General features: G+C 41.0%; 1 protein-coding gene across 4 annotated transcripts in view; it reads left to right on the top strand.

Annotated features, from left to right (window-relative positions):
* LOC109409024 (protein masquerade) overlaps positions 1-19763 on the top strand; it is an 84491-nt gene that overhangs the window by 13061 nt on the left and 51667 nt on the right. Inside the window, exon 1 of one of the 4 annotated variants that reach the window (XM_062856959.1) lies at positions 10382-10666. The exons of 1 other annotated variant lie outside the window; for it this stretch is intronic. The gene's annotated coding sequence lies outside the window, so the exon portion shown is untranslated. Of the gene's footprint in view, positions 1-10381; positions 10667-19763 lie in introns of those variants that run through there. 2 more of the 4 variants (XM_029874217.2, XM_029874216.2) reach the window with 2 other exon arrangements.

Raw genomic sequence — 19763 nt, 5'->3', positions numbered from 1 at the left:
GTCTTCGAAGGAAAGTTTCATAAATGATTTTTCTACAAGAAGCATTGATCGATTTGAATTAAGGGGAAAAGGAGCGACCTCTGGGATTTTTTATCTGAAAGTGTAACTTTTCCCATAGTAAATCCTATGAAAACTTTGAACCGCTTGCGCTAAATTATAGTTTCACCGATTGCGCTGAAATTTTGTACAGTTCAAATGGGACCTAAATGGATTCAAAAAAGTCGATTGGAGCGAGGATTCGATGTTTGTCCCATACTAAGTATATGTTTCACAATAAATTTTTAACGGCACATGAAATTAAGTCATAGTGACCAAACGTCGTGATGGACATTTACAAATAAAATATCTGGCTGGAGATTTATTCTGAACCATTACGAAATAGCACAATCAGTGTCACATTAATTTGCACATTGTGCGTTTGATAAATTTTGATGTGTTTACTACAAAAAAAAACAACGTTCTTACGATGTTTCTGTTTCAGTAGATAATTATATGTTATAAGAATGTATTGAAAAACATCTTTAGTAACATCAAAGATGTTTTAAAAGCCGCCATTTTTTGCGCTTTTTCGGTGATATAAGTGTACGAAAATACGTTTCCCATATTGAATTGCATATAAAATTCTAGTAATGGAGCACTACTGCACATCAATTTATAAGAAATGTATCCATTACTTTTTTTGGAGGCCCATATAGCCGAGGCGGTAAACGCACGGGTATTCAGCATGACCATGCTGAGGGTGACGGGTTCGATTCCCGGTCGGTCCAGGATCTTTTCGTAAAGTAAATTTCCTTGACTTCCTTGGGCATAGAGTATCTTCGTGCCTGCCACACGATATACGCATGCAAAATGGTCATTGGCAGAGGAAGCTCTCAGTTAATAACTGTGGAAGTGCTCATAGAACACTAAGCTGAGAAGCAGGCTTTGTCCCAATGAGGACGTTACGCCAAGAAGAGAGAGAGAGAGAGAGATATATGAAACAAAACATGGACGTTTGTTTGAAATATGTAATACTAGCAGTCCCAGCAAACTTTGTCTTGCCGTCTTGTGGTGGTTTGACAACTGTTGAGCTCAAAATAGCACCGCACTCTAGATTGGTTTCAATTCGATCGTGCTGATTTCCTCCCAGGTCATATAAAATCAGCATTTTGTCTATTTTCTTATATTTTTAGTTCATTTTCCTAACTTTTTTTTACATATAAACACGGCCACCACGAATTCGAATCTGACCATGCAAGATTCATTCTGATCTGTTCAGCCGTTCGTGACTTTTGTTGCCTCAAAGGGAAGTCAAACTCATTTTTATATATATAGATATACACTATTGTAACAAGTTGTGTTACATGGGATACATTCGGATATAGCTGAACTGAAAGCCGAGGTATCAGTAATTTTAGATACTCTGCAGCGAACCACTGTGAATGATAACTCATCAGCAAACGTGTCTATACGCCATTCGACTCCCATCAGTTCTGTGATGCAAAACGGAACAAACGAAACCTACGGCTACGAAGGGGAACGAAATCAGAACGATCGAATAGAGCAAAGCGATGACAGGCAAACAATACTGGATGATCGCTGTTTTTCGTTGCTGTTGACCAACATCGGCAACGCCACTTCAGAGAGTGATATTACGACTATGGTTTCTAGATGCCTGGGAGTCCCGACTACAGACTGTTTAAGCGTAGTGAAATTAGATTCCAGACGAACTAATTACCGGCTACTGGAGTATATTTCATTCAAAATAACGCTGAAATGGAGATGGAAGGATCTAGCAATGCAACCGTCTACTTGACCCGTTGGAATTGAATATCGAGAATTTGAACACCGTCAAAGGAATACTTGGAAGCCTTAAACATCATCAATTGTACGTTTATTGTTTGAACCATTTGGATAATTTATGTAATAATTATTGTTGTTATTTTTCGTTGTTTATTGAATATGTATGAGGTGATTAAATAGAATGCATTTGTACGCTGTTAATCTTATATAGGATTAGATTATTCAATAAGACTGTAAAGTCAGTTGGGTTAATACAAATAAATAAATATATAAATAAAATGTTAAAACACCCTAATTAGTTAAAATCGGAGTCCCGAATTAAAATTTGTTGCCAAAATTCTCACAAGTCATGATTTTTTTGAGTAACATAAAACTTGTTTCATGAGTAAATTTATCAAAACTCAAAACAGCGAAAAGAGCTTAAATGTGTGTTATTTTATACGGAAATAAATAGCTCCTCAAGTAATAAGGTTTATTAAAAACCACATTAAAAATTTTCATTTGTGAAATCGATCTTAGTAATATCGTATTTAGTTTACACAAGGGTTTTGAACCCCACATTGAGCGTAGCTTTCATGCAGCATGAATATTTGAAAGTGTACTTCATTGCGATTAGAAACGCTGTTTAGAACAATCGATTTAATTCATACGTTTTTGGAATTCGATTTGCATGAACTCCATGTCTTTTTCTCAGTTGATGATACCGTCAAGGCACCATTCACCGTGGATCTAAGACGATTCGGGGCAAATAAGGGCTGTCATTTGACACTAGTCTTATAAACATTGTTGGTGCCGCTTTTAATTGCCTTCATTATAGGTTAAAATTGAAGCAATATCCACAGAAGTAGAAAATTTTTCACAAAATTTGGTGATATAGTACAATTAGTAAAAGGTAGTAGGGTCGCCTAATTCCGTGGTAGGTCACCATTCACCGTGGTAGTAGGGACCCATTCACCGTGTTTGAGAAATTTTATTCTACTTTGTTTAAAAATGATCAAAACAACCCAGCCAAGGGAATTTTCTTCGTTTAAATTCATTTCAAGTAATAACTTGCAAGATTTTATTAGAAAAACGCTTGTTCAAATTTTCGATTTTTTCTAGATATATGGGACAATATGGGGCACGGTGAATGGAGACCATTGATTTTTAGGGTACCCATTCACCGTGCCTTTTTGTTTCAATTAAAAAGTACGAGTAATCGTACTTTCTTGTTAAACTTACTTCGGTAATGCAAAATACATACCTCATATGTGAGTTTAATTGCTTCTTGGTGGAATAAAAACGTTACTACATTTAGTTTAACGCTTAAATCACCTTAGCGCAGTTTTCGTTTTTTCACTATGAATGCAGTGAACGAGCAGAAACCCGCTTCATTTAAACACACTTTAGTGACAAAATGATACTTTTAAATGTTTCTAATGAGCGTTTTGACATGGTAACAATACATTAGTGTTGTATTGTTGAAATTGAAGGGAAATTGTCATATCATTTAATCATAATATGGAAATAATGAAAAAATATTCGAAGGCACACGGTGAATGGAGCCCCCACGGTGAATGGCGCCTTGACGGTACCCAGAAACGGGCAAAAAAATATTTTTTGCTACTCCGTCCTATAATATCTATTTTTATACTTGCCTTTTTGGTGTCGTAACGGCCTACTTTTCTTCCATCAATCAAATAGTTACATTATGATTCATAATGCAACTCACTTGGGTTGCATTATAAATCGTCGTAAATGTACGACTCGTGCTGTAAAAATCATCATTTTGCAACTCGTTACATAAATAACTATTGCATTAAAATAAGCGCTGGTCAAAATATACACATTGTGTCAGTTTTGGCCATTTTCCTCACTTTAGTTAGTATTACTTATGGAAGTGTCTAAGTTAGGAGCACTGGCCAAAAATACATATGGGAGCTGCTTTTTAAGAAAACATATGTTTACTTCCAGTTTTTAATCAAAATCTATGGATTTAATATATGTTAACAACATATTTTATAAGATTTCACCAGTCAAATAGTTATTTATGTGACGACTTGCAAAAAGATGATTTTTCAGCACAAGTTGTACATTTATCCAACGAGGCTTGCCAAGTTGGATAACTACGAAGAGTGCTAAATAAATCGAGTTTTGCAACGATTTACATACAAAATTTCAAGCAATAATGTTTTCATTATACAACTCATTTGAGTTGCAAAATGTTCATAATGCAACTCAAATGAGTTGCATAATGAGCATCATACAACTATTTTCCAACTCATTTCAGTTGCATAATAAACCAGTTAAGAAAAGTTGACCATTATAATTCCGAACGAAGTATATGAAATAGAAATTATGATACTGAATGGCATGAATTTATGCCAATATAGATCGCAACAGGCTGGATGCCGCGCTATGGCCAAAACTCCCGACTGGCCAAAATTAATGCCTCTACCCTACAGTTTTGTTTCAATACAATGTTGAAATGCTTTGACATTCATGTACACACCTGAGGAGCACAGTTAATCACATTGCGGTAACTGCAAGTATAACGTAACAAAATCAAAGAAAATTTTCCGTAACCGTAGATATTACTGATAAGTCACCAAAACAGCGCAGGAGGTAGAGCCTTACCCAAGCAACACACATGTTATAATAGAGTTACGACAGCGCAAGTTTTGGTTGTATAGAAGTTTATTTTACGTAATTCTAACATTGTGTTGGAATAACGTTAAATAAACTTCTATACCACCAAAACTTGCGCTGTCGTAACTTTTATATAACATGTGTGTTGCTTGGGTAATGTAACTTTCTACGCGTTGCAACACAAGTTTTTTAGTGATCATTACTAAACATATCTTGTCACTCATCAGTAAATCTGAAACCAACACAACTCTTTGTATTGTTTCATCAAAATAAATTCTGGTTTCTTGGAAACAATTCTGGTGTGCTCTCTAGTTACATAAATTGAACGGATATCAATGAAAAATGTTGTTGGCTGATCGCAATAAAAGTAATGGATACATTTCTTATAAATTGATGTACAGTAGTGCTCCATTACTAGAATTTTATATGCAATTCAAGATTTATGGTGAAATGTATGATTATGCTAATTGGAAAAGCACGCGCTCAGAGTATTATCAATACTTATAGATTGAGATGATTTTATTAGTGTAGCACAAATTTCCACCATGAAACAAATGAAATTAAATTTTATGAATCCTACGCATTAACATTATTTCGATAAGACTATTGATGATTCAAAAAATATGTTAAAAAAATATTTGCAGTAATTACTTACCTTACCGATCAGGCTAAGGCCGGGGTGGCCTCTGCTGTACAAAGTAGCCGTCTCCATTCCACTCGGTCCATGGCTATTTGTCTCCAGTTCCGCACTCTGCGTAGGGTCCGCAGATCGCCCTCCGCTTGGTCGACCCACCTAGCTCGCTGCGCTCCACGTCTTCTTGTACCGGACGGATGACTCTCGAGAACCATTTTAGTCGGGTTGCTATCCGACATCCTGATGACGTGACCCGCCCACCGTAGCCTCCCGATTTTCGCGGTATGGACGATGGTTGGTTCTCCCAGCAGCTGATGCAGCTCGTGGTTCATTCGCCTTCTCCAAGTCCCGTCTTCCATCTGTACTCCGCCGTAGATGGTACGCAACACCTTCCGTTCGAAAACTCCAAGGGCGCGTTGATCCTCTGCACGTAGGGTCCATGTTTCGTGCCCATAGAGGACTACCGGTCTAATCAGCGTTTTGTAGATACAGTAAGGACCCGATTTTGCCAGCCCCATTTTGCGACAAACTTTTTGCTCTCGTTATCTTACGGGCAAACTTTAATCAATTCATTCATGTTGATCATCAAACTACAGCTGGAATGCAAAACATAGGAGGGGAATAAAAAGTTTGAAAACCTGTTTAGGTTTTTGAGGAGAGAAAAACTTATGTTTCGAAAAGTTGCTGACAAAATCGGATCACTTATGTAGTTAACTTCGTGTTACGGCGAACTTTATTCGATCGTAGAGTTCTGCGGAGTCCAAAGTAGGCACGATCTCCTGCCACAATGCGCCTCTGAATTTCTCTGCTGGTGTCGTTGTCGGCACACGAAACGTTGTCGGTACACGAACTCGTCAACCGCCTCGATTTCTTCCCCGAAGCCCTTTGCCATCATGTACTTTGTCTTCGACACATTAATAACTAATCCAAATCGCCTGGCTTCACTCTTTAGTCGGATGTACGTTTCCTCCATCGTCTCAAATTTACGAAGAGACGAACCAGCCAAGGGCTGAAAGTCTCTCAAATAAAGATAAATCAATCAATCAAATTTACGAGCTAATAATATCAATGCCATCAGCGAAGCCAAGCAGCTGAACGGATTTCGTGAAAATCGTCCCACTTGTGTTTATCCCCGCTCTCCTTATTACACCTTCTAACGCACTGCTGAACAGTAAGCACGAAAGACCATCACCTTGCCGTAACCCTCTGCGAGATTCGAAGGGACTCGAGAGTACCCCTGATACTCAAACTACGCACATCACTCGATCCATCGTCGCCTTGATTAATCGTATCAGTTTGTCCGGGAATGTGTATTCGTGCATAATCTGCCATAGCTGTTCTCGGTCGATTGTATCATACGCCGATTTGAAATCGATGAACAAGTGATGTGTGGGCACGTTGCATTCGCGGAATTTCTGTAACACCTGCCGGATGACGAACATCTGGTCCGTTGTTGCGCGTTCACCCATGAATCCAGCCTGATATTGCCCCACGAACTCGCTGGCAATCGGTGATAGACGGCGGCATAGAATTTGAGAGAGTATCTTGTAGGCAGCGCTCAGTAGTGTGATCGCGCGGTAGTTCCCGCAATCCAACTTGTCGCCCTTTTTGTAGATGGGACACAAGATACCTTCTATCCACTTCTCCGGTAATACTTCCTCCTCCAAGATCTTGGTAATGAACCAGTGTTGTGCTCTCACCAGTGCTTCTCCACCGTATTTTAGTAACTCGCTTGGTAACAGAGCTGCGAAATATCAGTCATGTCAGTTGACAACCACCGTCACTATCACTGTAGACCGATCAATATCAAAACGATAGTGACTGGCAACGACTTGATACTACCCGCACTCCAGAGTACTATCATAGCAACTGAACTGATATTTTAGCGATTTTGGCCAAAACTCAAAATGATTAATGACCATCAACTTGTTATTATGTACCGCATATTCAAATTTCATCACTTTAAGTGTTTATTTTGATTTTAAACGAATTTTAAGGATGGCCTATCAGTGATATCTACCCGCCATCGCATTCAGTCCAGTTGTGATGGGAAAAGAAAAGTGGCGGTGACTCAACAGAGCACACGTTGACTTGGATCACAGTCAGCCCACGGCATAAAAATCACAAGGCAGGCTAGTAACCCATGTAAACATCTATTTTGGATGTAAACATGTGGCGTCGTTCTTATCGTCTCCACGTTGATCAAATTGGCGTGGAGTACTAGATCACCTATGAACGATTTGAATTATTTAATCAAAAAGCTGTCAGATTTCGGGAATAGTCGGCGGTTTGCCTGACAGAGAGCAACTCTGCTTGGTAGTTGATCTGCTCCAGCGGCTTGGTTGTTTTACAATCGGCTAACCTCCTCTTCAATCTCTTGGAGATCAGGGGCTGGAAATCTTTCGTACCGTGCACGAACTACTAGATCTGTTACCGTGCCACCTTCGGTGCTTGCAACGTCGTCGTGCTCACGCTCGCTCGTGAGAATATTCCCGTGATCAGTGAAGAGAATTGTCAGACAAACGAGGCACGAAACAAGCGACAAAGAAGACGCGGCGATTACTCTTTATCCCAACTGGTAACAGATAATGATATGATCTCGAAAATTTTTGTTGCAGACAAAGCCGAAGCTGAATTTCTTGCGTACTTTTCAACTCGTGAGTAATCAATTATTACCAACCCAAAATCGAACTTTTTTGATGATACATCTTCAGCAGCGTTGCAGTGTTTACCGACTCGAAGTTACCGCTCGAAAATCACAATGCAAGCCTTAAAAATCTCTAAACTCGAGATGCACGATCTTTGTCCTATTCCGCTCAAGTTGGGACAAACCAATGTCGCATTGGGTAGTATGTCGCAACAAATTCAGGTTGCGACATTGTCGTTATTGTTGCGCGATTGTTGAATTTTGATTCACGGGCCTTGATTATCTCGGCACATCTCGGCTTGGGGCACAAAGCATCTGCGCGAGCGGTTCAGCTTCTCGTAGAACTTTCGTGTGTCCTTAGCGCGGTACAGCTCTTCCATCGCTTCGCGATCTCGTTCTTCCTTCTGGCGCTTCTTCATTCAGAAGACTGAGTTCTGCCTGTTCATCGCCTAACGTGCCTCATTCGCTCTCGTACGGTGTTGCAGCATTCTCGCCCATGCTGCATTCTTCTAGTTTTTCAAGTGTTCACATTCGCCGTCGTACCAGTCGTTTCTGTGATTCGGAGTCGCAAAGCCTAGTGCTGCAGCCGAGGTACTACCTATGGCGGATCGGATGTCCCTTCAGCCATCTTCAAGTGTAGCTGCGCCAAGCTGCTCTTCCGTTGGTAGGGTAACTGCTAGCTGCTGCGCGTAGTCCTGAGCCACTTCTACGTTACGCAGCTGCTCGATGTTGAGCCGCGGCGTTCAACTTCGACGCGTGGTGATAACCGTCGAAAGTTTTGAGCGCATGCATACAGCGACTAAGTAGTGATCCGAATCTATATTCGCACTGCGGTATGTGCGGACATTGGTTATATCTGAGAAGAATTTACCGTCGATTAGAACGTGGTCGATTTGGTTTTCTGTTTGATGGTCGGGTGATCTCCAGGTGGATTTGTGGATATCTTTGCGGCGGAAGAAGGTGCTTCGGACTACCATACCACTGGAGTTATCATTGGATACGGCGTGCAGGCTGTTTCGCCCGATTACCGGTCTGTACATTTCCTCCCTCCTACCTGCGCGTTCATGTCGCCGACAACGATTTTCACGTCACACGGCGAGCAACCAGCGTATGTTTGCTCCAACTGTGCGTAGAATGCTTCTTTTTCGTCATCAGGTCTCCCTTCGTGTGGGCAGTGGACGTTTATGATGCTGTAGTTGAAGAAACGGCCCTTAATTCCTAACATGCACATCCATGCGTTGATCGGCTGCCACCCGATCACACGTTGTCGCATCTTGCCCAACACTATAAATCCTGTTCCCAGTTCATTGGTGGTGCCACAGCTTTGGTAGAAGGTAGCCGCTCGATGCCCGCTTTTCCACACTTTCTGTCCAGTCCAACAAAGTTCCTGCAACGCCACGATGTCGAAGTTGCGGGGATGTAGATCGTCGTAAATTATCCTGTCACATCCTGCGAAACCTAGTGACTTGCAATTCCATGTTCCAAGTTTCCAATCGTAGTCATTATTTCGTTGAGTGGGTCTTTGCCGATTGTATCGAATCGTTTTTTCTCCTATGTTATGCGCAATGGGGATTTTTTACGGGTGGCTTATTGGGCCTACGCCAACACTCCTGTCTTGCCGGAGGGCCTTCGTGCCAGTTCTGTTTAACGTCCCAACCAACACTGGGACGATCACGCTGATGGGACTACCACCTTGGATCTAGCTGGGCGTGATGCAGCATTTCTTACTCAGCCGCTGGATGCCACAACAGACGCTGTTTGAGCCGCACCTCTTTGGTGAACAGACGCTCGGGTCGTACATCCTCAATCTAGCTGAAGTCAGAAGGACAACAGTGCCCATGTTGCACTATAAGCTAAGCACACAACTCTTAGCTGGCGGTCATTGTCATCACTTGACCCGTGGAAGCATGAGGTATGAACTTGTGAGGACCAGAGCTATGTTGGGCGCTCTCCTTATCGAGTCACCGTTTTACAGCCCAAATTGGTACATGTATCCTACTTATTCTTATATTGAATAGTAGTTTCACACATGCTCTAGTATGATTTATGAGACTTGTTTTAACGATTGTAAAAATTTGTTTTTGGAAAAAAATATTTTTGAATTTGAATGGAGTTTTCTGGTCCAAAACAACAATATTTTAATCTAAAATTATTTATTGTCTGATAGATGCGTTAATAGAAGAGTGTTAATATCTTGAATGTTTTTTTTTTTTTTTTAGATTCAAGTGTAATTTTTTACATAGACGAAAAATAGTGCAATTTGTGCAAAACGAATGTTCCGCCACTTATAAACCAAGAGTCAAATGTAACTTTTGATTACCGTTATTTGATGTTCAATTGTATAAGAGCAGGATATTTGTGAAAATAAGATTTATCCTTGCAAGGTTGTGCTTATTATTTCCTGAACAGTCTATACAATCAATCTTTCACGTAAAGAAAAATCTGAGGTTATTTGGCGGACTCTAAAATTGTTTTAATTTCAAATTATTTACACGCGCTGTTTTTAGTTGGGCACGTGTCGGACGATAATTTATCCGTATCTAAACCGACTTTACCTCCGGTCGTCTCAATTTCTTGCCTCAACATTCTGCACAGCTCTCCGGATACCGCCTACATCCATGATTCAGGGAGACGGCTATTGGCGTTGACGCCGCCGACCGTCGCCGCCGACACCGTAGAGGAGGAAACTCGCTATCGGAAGCCGATGAAAAGCTCACCAAAAGAAAGAGCTGATAGAATGGTTCGAACAAAAGAGAGACAGAAAAGAAAGCTTGGCTGGGAACGTTGGGGCAAGGTATTCAAGAGCAATGTTAAGTAACTTTATTGTAGAGTTGACTCCGGGCCCGTGCAGACGTGGGCCATCGAGTTGATTGAAAGTGGTTGAAGAATATATCTACCGGGATAAGTGGCCAAAGTGATAAGTGAGTTCTCATTGATTCGTTGGATTTGCATTTTGGTGAAGGTGTTGAGAGTTGGTAGGTGGATTTTTTTTTGCTATTCAGCTCACACAGTTCTGGACGATTTCTCTCTGCGTCGTCGTCGGACAACGGTCGGATTGCTCGTAATAGCTGTGAATTAAATTTGAAAGTTCGGGGCGTTAGGGGGTTTTTAGTGCATAACGTTAACGTCCGTGGCGCAACATCGACTACAACGAAAATAGAAAACTTTTACTTTAATTTAAATGACTAATCATGAATCGCAATGGTTGGATTTAATCATTTGGTTGGATATGTCGGAGCAGCCGCAAAAGTGCATGAAAACGCAACGCAACGGGGAGAAATGTGGCACTTGAAGGTGCGTTTTCCATACATTCATGAAGTGCTAAATGGGCTTGACTTTGTGGCGAATCTTCACACCTTCGAGCTATTAGCGGCATATTTAGTGGCGACAAAAAACAAAAGAGAAAAGCCAAAGACAATTGCAGTGTGTTTTTAAAATAAAAACTTGGACCTCCACGAGAAGAAACTCTCAGAGAAAGGCTCAAAACATCATCAGCCCAGTGTGACCCAGTAGGCTTAAGCGGAAAGTGCACTAAACAAGTGGATGCACCAGTGAGTAGATGGCACAGAAGAAACTGGATCCAGACGGCACACAGAACTAGTTTTGAAGGCCCCGGAATGCGATGCAACCGGGAATATGTGTTAAGTTACAGTTATTATAACACCCCCCGTACTGTAGGTGCGCTGATTATGCTCGTGCTGGTGCTGTTGCTGCCGGTGGTGTTGTGCTGTGCTGTGCTGAGTTGAATCGATGGAGGTGGTCAGGTTGACGGTGGTGATGATGAAGATGAATCACGTTGCTTGGGGAGATCCGAGTTTCTTGACCTGATTTCCACTGCGTTGTGAGTCTGCAGGATATGCAATGACTAGTTTTGCTGACAAATGTGGGCTGCATTTGTACAGTCGCTGAATCTCGTGACTCATCTAGCTATGGCAAATCTTTTAAAGACTTCACGAATTCATTCAAGAAGGTCTACATTTTTGCAGTACAATCGACCTTTTATGATGAAAATAATTCCGGCATCCATGTGACGTAACCAACCCAACACTGGGTGTCATTATTATTATTATTTATTTATTAACGAGGTTTTAACAAATAGTCATTCGCCTCCGACTGGGTGTCATGTTTTTCAGCTTAGTCATTGTAGGCATTTGTTTTAATTAATGACTGTCCCAAAAATTACATAAAATTTAATTTATTTCCCTACCAGGGCCAACTATGTAAAATTTATGTTTTACTCCAACATGATATAAAGTCACTTTTTGTTCTCAGCGGCTCATCAACATATTTACAATAACTTAAATTTACAATTTAACTGTAATGGGCTTTGGGCTGAAAATCTCGTTAATAAAGATAAAAAAAAACTGTACTGGGATGTATAATGTTTTTTTAAAGCTTTTCTTGCCCTGATTTTTTTGAAAATTTTATTTTTACCTGATAAAACTGTTATACTTGAAGTAGTATTGTGAGCTCATCATCTTTCCACACATCCGCATCTAAATTATCAACTCATTTTCCAGCAAAAGGGAACTTTTTTTCTTTTGTTTGCTATACTACGACACATTTTGATATGTACATTAGGGTGGGTCAACGTTGTATGGGAAAATTTAAAATTGCTCAGATTCAATCAGATCAAAATTTTTAAGATGCCCTTTGAGGTCTCAAATAACTGTGCAAAATTTGGGCATGATTGATTTAGCCTACATTTTGCGCATCGCGATTGAAGTTTGTATGGGATTTTACATGGGAAATGATACTTTTTCGCATATTTCTTGAAAGTTGCTCAAAATTGTCCTATACCATATAACCGCCAATGTTACAGTATAGACCAGGATATATCGTAAAACTTTGTCGGAGACCGCAAAGCGATCCGAAGCATGTGGAAAAAGATACACTCTTCGAAAGTCAGGCCAAAAATTGAGATTTTATTGTTGATGTTATTCTTTTACATATTAAAAGATATGCACACTTAGGCGATCAGTAGGTTATAACTTTTGTTACAAGACTCAGATCGATTTGCAGTCTTCGGCAAAGTTTTTCAGGACATCTGAGGCTATACTTTTACATAATCGGTTAAATAATTTTATTCTTTTATAAGGAAAATGCAAAAAAGTTAGTTTTCCCATATAAAATCCCATACAAATTACAATCGCGACGCGCAAAGTGTAGGTATGACTGATCGCGCTCAAATCGTGTACAGTCGTTTAGGACCAGAAATGGAGTAAAAAAAAACCTTGATCTGAAAAAACGACCTCTATGACCCACGCTAATGTACATACATTTATTTACACACATGTCCAAAATATTACATATAAAGAAAATGCAAGGGAATTATTCATCAATTCATTTATTTATTTAGTATTACATCAAATTCAAGATAAAACTGATTCAACTTTTTTTTTCCATAATACACGGTTGGTGGCTGCCGTTCTCCATCATCGGATCCGGTCGTGTTCGGTTCCGCCTACCAGCACGTACTTAGTTTTTGAGGCATTCACCACCAGTCCGACCTTTTCTGCTTCGTGTTTCAGGCGGGTGTACACTGTACAGCTCTGTCACCGTTCCAAATGTTCTGACGATAATGTCCATGTCGTCCGCAAAGCACACAAATTTACCGTATTTTGTGAAAATCGTTGCCCGGCTGTTCAGCCCGGCTCGTCGCATCACACCTTCCAGAGCGATGTTGAAGAGGAGGTGTTGGGGCGTGTGGTACTTTCGGAACTAGAATACCATTTTGAAAGCAGCTTCTATTTCAAGCAGCTTCAAAAACTGCAAATTTATTGAAGTATAATTAATTTAACAGTTAATAATTACCATATAAACTATCTTACGTTGTAGTATTAGTTCACGCACAAATCTCCCAACAGTGCACAATCCATCGTTGTTCTGCCTTTCACGAACTAAAACGCACTGCTCTTTATACGCTACTTCCAATAGACATTTGCTCTATCGAACGTCGCTCTCGCTTCAGGGTTGCCAGTTCCACAAAACCCTAACGTATAGGAACTATTCGCAACAGGAGGCATGAGAGTCCATCGCCTTGTCGCAGTCCCCGGCGAGATTCAAATGAACTGAATAGTTCACCCGAAACCCCTACAGAGTTTTGCACACCGTCCATCGTTGCTTCAATCAGTCTAGTCAGCTTCCCAGGAAAGCTATTTTCGTCCATGATTCTCCATACCTCTGCGCGATCCGATACTGTTGTATGCCGCTTTGATGTCAATGAACAGGCGATAGGACCTGGTATTCACGGCATTTCTGGGGGATTTACCGTATGGTGAAGATCTGGTCCGTTGTCGACCGGCCGTCGATGAAGCCGGCTTGATAACTTCCCACGAACTCATTTGTCTTAGGTGACAGACGACGAAAAATGGTCTGGGATAGCACTTTGTAGGCAGCATTCAAAATGGTGATCGCTCTGATGTTCTTACATGCCAAATGGTCGTCTTTCTTGTGAATGGGGCTGATAACTCCTTTCTTGCACTTCTCCGGTAGCTGTACGGTTTCCCACATCCCAGATCGGTGCAGACAGGTGGCCAACTTTTTTGGGTCCATTTACACCTTCCAGGGTAGAGGTGAATAACAAACCAATAACTAAAGAATAACATATTCTATCATCATATCTAAATTTTCAATTCTTTAGTTTTTTGTGAATAACTCAGGATGACATATAAATAACAAAATATGCTATCATGGTTAAACTTGTGATTGGCGAGTTATTATTAAATAGTGTAATAACATTATGATAACAAATGTTACTATCATGACTAGACATTACTATCCTGCCACAATATCAAAACAATAACATTATTTACCATCATATTAAAATATGTTATTATTTTGACATTATTTTTGCTATTATTTTGATATTACAATAGCAAAATCATTTTTTCTTCAGTTGTTATGCCATAGAAATTTAGTTATTATTTTTGTTATTTTAACTCTCATTTCAAACAAACTAATTTCAAATTTTACCATTCAAACATTCTATTTTAATAATAAAATTTGCCCTTTATTTGCCATTTCGCTCTACCCGGGATTGCCAGCGGCTTTGTTTGATTTTGAGCTGGAGAATGGCATGTTTAACTTCCCTCCCGTCCGCTGCTGCATTGGCGTAGTAGTTCCCTCCGTTGTCCCGATCTCCACGCCATTCAGGTGTTCATTGAAGTATCTCCACCTTTCGATCACCTCACGTCCGTCCGTCAAGAGGCCTCCGTCCTTATCCCTGCATATTACGGCTCACGGCACGAAGCCGTTGCGGGATGTGTTAAGGTTCTGGCAGAACTACCATGTTTTATGGGAACGACACAGCAGTTCCATTTCCTCACACTCCGCTTCTTCCAGGCGGCGCTTTTTCCCCCCGAAAGAGGCGGGTCTGCTGTTTCCGCTTTTGTTCGTAACGTTCCACGTTCTGCGAGGTTCCTTGCTGCAGGATTACCGCCAGTGCTGCGTTCTTCTCCTCCAAAATCGCTCTGCACTTCTCGAGACGTGGAGACGCAGAGGTGATCTCGGTCTTTAGTAAGCAACGCACGTCATAATAACATTCCTTTCCTTCCTCGATGACCGTAAGGACGTGGCCGGCGCCGTTATTGACCTAATAAAGTTTGGAATTCTCGAAGATGCACATTGAGGACGGTAAGCTACTCCCAAGCTCCGTCTGTTGGTTCCTTGTGCAACTTCGATTGTTCTGGTCAATCACGGAGTAGCAACTACGAATAGTACGGTCATCTATGCTCATGCTATGCTCATGCTCCAAAATCGCTCTGCACTTCTCGTCTCTCGTCTGTGTCGTTGATGGCTGCTTTTACTGTTCTCCAACAGTCCTCTAGAGGGGCCACATCGAGCTCGCTGTTGTCCGGCAGCGCTGCCTCGTGATTCTACGTGTATGTTAAAGTGACTTCTCGTTGCTTCAGTCGCTCTAGGTTGTACCGTGGCGATCGCCGGTACCGTACATTGTTGATGACGGAATGTTTTGGTCGCAGTTTGACCATGACCATGTCAGAGCAATGCTTTCTTCAAGATAAGGGAGGCTATATTGGGAAAAAGTGCTGCGTTCTTAGGCCGTTTTCGTTGGTCAGCTGGTGAGCGCTGAAGTTTTCAATCATCGTCGGTATGAATTCCTTCTCCTGGCCTCCTGGACCTACCTAATATTCGCGGGCTCGGCTTTCCGCGCACAGCCGACTACTCAGCAAACTCAAAAACTGGTATCTCAGTTAAATCTGCATTTGTTAGCTGATTCTCAGCAAAACAGTTGCCGAACCTCAGTAATGAACTGTCAAAGTTGCTGAGATCTCGGTTAGGGTCGATTCAAATATGACGTCCATCATTTTTCCGGATTTTTAGACCCCCCCTCCCCCCACTGTCACGCTTTTTCGTATACCTTATACATGGCGTGTCACACTTTCTCAGACCCCCCCTCCCCCCTAAATGATGGACGTCATATTTGAACGACCCCTTATGTTGTTGTTTGCCGAGCGCTCGGCTGTGCGGTTCTCGGCGAAAGTTTGAGAAAATGCTGAGATCCCGGCATTTCAAATTAAGTGTGTATGATGATCTTGACATCTCGAATTGGACAGCGGTTGTTTAGTAACTCATTATAAATAGAGATTCGACTTGCCTTCCCATACAATTAAAAATTTAAAATGTGGTCTACTTTAACGTGTTTATTGAAACAGTAGCTACCAATTACCCTTTATGTAAATCGCTATTGATAACTAGAATTCTAGGTTGAGGAATTTGAACGAATCTCATTGCAAAATAATAATGTGCTAACATTTGACCACACCAGACAAACTACCACAACATTTTGCCGCATGTCTTCCATCAAACTGCCATATGTAAATATACCTTCACAAAAATCAACCATGATGCTGGTTTCAGCTTGGAAATCTTGTCCACGGGATTATCTGTAATTCTTAAACTGGACAGTCCGTTATGAATTTGAATTAGCACATGTGGTGACGCGGTCACAGTTAGCACTTAGCCACGCATGAACCCACAACGCGAAGCGCGCCTTTCGTGACGGTTTGAATTAGGCCACCTGTAGATTGGCAACACCATTACAGAAGTAAGCGTTCAGCATTCCACCTCTCGTCAGTTCTTAAAACGACGGTGATTGAAAACGGGAACTATACTACCAAAAAGCGTCACCTGATGTTTGTATATACCGCGCGCGCCCGGAAGGCATACTTATTCTGAAAAATAAAAAAAATAAATATGCATGACGATCAACCGATGAAAAGTGATACAATCGCGTTACTGACCCATTTAAGACTCGGAATGAGCAAGCGATATGAAAGCTGATATGGAGAACCACCAACGATCGGCCGACCGACCGATCGGGAGACGTGAAACTTTCCAAGCCTTGGTAGTGCCAGACGGATGGCAACGGCAACGAACGTTCATTGATGGCACGCTTCATTTTTTTTTTTCGGTTCGACAACTCCATCCAGGGATGAAGTGACGACGATGGATTTTATTTCTCATAAGTTTTTGAAATGTCCTCTGCCTAATCGGTCCAACCGAATGCTCTCTTTATAGATAACACTAGTTTACAGCATTTTTGAACTCGGTAAGGGAGCGAGGCGCAAAACGCTATATCACAAACAAACAGACGTAACACCTTGAATGGTTTTCATGGAAATCCATCGCCCAGTTCACACTACCATCACCTGGTGGAAAAGTTGCACGAATCAGTGTTGTGCAATATCGTCAAGCGCTAGTGTGAAACGTCAAACGCATAGAAAAACGATGCGCGCGCCTCTGGTTGTGAAAGCTACAACTGTGAAATTTCAAAATGATCGTTAAAAGCGTGGTCGATGGAAATTTCGCAAGTGTTACGTCTGTTTGTCTGTGGTTATATCTTGAACCCATACTTTTTAAAAGAATAAAAAAACCGAGGTTGTGCTCGACCTCAACATGTATAACCCATTAAGGAGATTGGCCAATATATTATATAATATCTCGAATCGCACTAATTTGATGCAAACATTATGTTCAGATGATCGAAACATATTATATTCAGCTTAACATTTATGCAAAAAGATTGAAAATTTGTTGACCGCAACGAAAAATATTTATTTTTAAGTAAATTTCGTATTTTTAAAATTTACAGGAAAAACTCAAAAACTATTTTACTCTAATTTTTTTGAAGCAGGATCTTGATATCAGCACATAATTATGTGTCAAAAGTTTTGATCGTTGATAGAAGTTCACGACTTTCATTTTATTTTGTAAACTAGTGTAATGAGGTTCTTAGTGGAATGAACCTAAAATTTTCAAAATCCATAGATCACGGAGCCCTATTCTAAAAAAAGTCCATTAAAACTGAGTACAGGACTCGAATATGATTACCATTCTGCACTTCTGGGCCAATTTTTGACACACTGCCTAGGAGGAATCACGAGAAATATTATTTTGATATTTTAAGCTAAGTAATTTCAAAATGATCCATATATTATTATATTTACATAAGCGCCAACTTTTAACGGGCGAAGTTTTTCAAAATTGAACAAAGTGATGTGATATTTTTTAGCTAACTGCACTAGTTTTCACGTAGGGGAACTGTGGGCAAAACGCCCCCCGGGAGCAATACGCCTTCACGCGATTGCATCATATTGTGGAGGTTTTCGTTAAAGGCAAGCAAACTAGAACTAAAATTGAGCAGATTAAGCCCAAGAACGGCTGATATTGTCAAAAGAAAAGCGACGATTTTCCACATTTGGAAAGATTATCTAATTTGATGCGCACAGAATTTAAGAAATTGCGCCCAGGTTATAGGGAATCGCGCCACTTGGGCGGTGGCTTCTATATTCGTCCGTTCTCCACTATAACTCAGTCAAATTTGAACCAATTGACACAACTTTTGGAATGTGGTGAGATAGGTGTAGTATCTACCCGTGTACAACATTTCAAGTCAATTGGTTCAAAATTGACTGAGTTATAGTGGAAAACAGACGAATATAGAAGCCACCGCCCAAGTGGCGCGATACCCCATTAAACAGCCACTCTCCTTCTACCCCTTCATTTGTTGCTAGGAAGAAATCGATGGAGCCTCCAGGTATTTCACTACAAGTCAAAGCGGAAAATGCCAGCGGACGTTTTGCCTTACCTAAAAAGGCGTTTTGCCTCCTACAATTTTCCGGCACCCAAAAGGTAACACTTTTTAGAATTGGTTAGTTGAATGGGAAATTTTGGTTTCTCGCGGACCAAAACTTAAAGTAGAGGAACTAGGGGCAAGGGAGTAAACTGCTCTCAAAGGCAGAATACGACCTTAAAATAGCAACATTTGATGTTTATGAAACTGCAATGCCCTGACAGCGAAAGTCAATGGATCACTAAAATAACTAAAACGGCCGCTATGAAACGAACAGATAGCGCCACCGTAGCCTTGTATGTTTGACGTAACTCGACTGCTGTCACTGTGTTATCGTCCATATACCGTGGCGCTTTTGTTTTGATGCGGTGAGTAGCGGAAAAGTCGGCATCAATGATCCATTGACTATAAACAAACATCGTTGGAGTTATAGGGCACATACTGGCTTTGTTTGGTGTGCCCAACAGACCCTTTGATTTTGCTGGTAACGCTTTGTAATGAGAATCGCGTTACGAAACGTTTCACAGCAAAATCAAATGGGTCGGTAGGGCACACTAAACAAAGCCAGCAAGTGCCGTATAGCTGATACAGCTGTGCCATCCCTGCTTGCCCTAGTTTGGCAGCTGGCCATTCGTAAAAAGAAGAAGAAGAAGATGTTTGTGACCATACAAGCTTAGCCAGGGCGTTATGTCCCGCTTTCCCCTAAATATGTTTGGTTTGAACTAGTAATCCCGCTGGTGATGACCAATCGATCAACTTTTCAGCTCGAACCGACATTCGGTTCTTCAGATTTGTGCTCTTGAAAATTCGAGGTGTGGCTTCTTTATATATTCACCTTATAGAGATATACAGAAGCGGAAGCGGCCATTGTGAGCCAATCGTGCAGAGAGAACTGTCAAAATGCGAGCCAAACGAACATGTTTATCGTTTGTAGGAATGCGTCGTTTTCACGGTATTGTAACCAGTACTAAACAAAG

Source organism: Aedes albopictus, chromosome 3, assembly GCF_035046485.1.
Source record: "Aedes albopictus strain Foshan chromosome 3, AalbF5, whole genome shotgun sequence".
NCBI classification, from domain to species: domain Eukaryota; kingdom Metazoa; phylum Arthropoda; class Insecta; order Diptera; family Culicidae; genus Aedes; species Aedes albopictus.
Note: the sequence above shows the minus strand (reverse complement) of the source record. Positions and strands in the feature narration are given on the sequence as shown.